Consider the following 1009-nt stretch of genomic DNA (forward strand, 5'->3'; position numbering starts at 1 on the left):
CTAAGACAGTGGTTCTCAACCTTCTGGCCCTTTAAATACAGTTCCTCATGTTGTGACCCAACCATAAAATTATTTTCGTTGCTACTTCATAACTATAATGTTGCTACTGTTATGAATCATAATGTGAATATCTGATATGCAGGATAGTCTTAGGCGACCCCTGTGAGAGGGTCATTTGACCGCCAAAGGGATCAAGACCCACAGGTTGAGAACCGCTGCCCTAGGAGCTGTATTGGTGCAGATATTGCTTCGGTATATGTCTGAGATTTTGCTGCCTATGGATTCCACTAATATTTTTATGGTTTCCCATCTTATGTTTAAGTCCTTTATCAATTTTGAGTTTATTTTTGTGTATGGTATAATGGAATAGAGAACCCAGAAATCGACCTACACTACTATGCTCAATTAATATTTGACAAAGGAGTCAAGAACATATAATGGAATCAAGACAATCTCTTCTATAAATGGTTTTGGGAAAATTGGTCAGATACATGCAAAAAATGATATTTTTTAATGTAAGGAGCAGATTTTGGGAATTAGAGAAGAAGGAACAAGAAGGAAGAAAAGGTAAATAGTAAAAAGTTTTTAAAATTTTAATCTAATACAGTTTTTATTTTTGGTGTTCCTAGTTTCTTGTTTCTCTCCTGTGCAATTTATAAATGTAAATATATTTCAGAGCTTTTTCATGCCAAAATGCCACATAACTCAGAAGGAATTTTAATTAAAACTGAGAATCAGTTTTCAAAATATTATTTAAAGGTAACTGCACTTAAAAAATATGTACCTATTCACATAACATTTTGTGTATTTGTTACACAATGGTGTGGTTTCAGTTTTTCTTTAAACTCACACTCTATTTCATTTATTTTCATTCTACTCTTGTTCTCTGGAGATCAGAATCACTTCATAAATTCTTGTTACAAGAATTGTTTGGTCAAAGAAAATATATGTAACTTCCTGAGATTTTGTGTTCCTGCTATTTCAATCTCAGCTTCATAGCACAAAGTTC

This window comes from Myotis brandtii, unplaced genomic scaffold, assembly GCF_000412655.1.
Source record: "Myotis brandtii unplaced genomic scaffold, ASM41265v1 scaffold977, whole genome shotgun sequence".
NCBI lineage: Eukaryota > Metazoa > Chordata > Mammalia > Chiroptera > Vespertilionidae > Myotis > Myotis brandtii.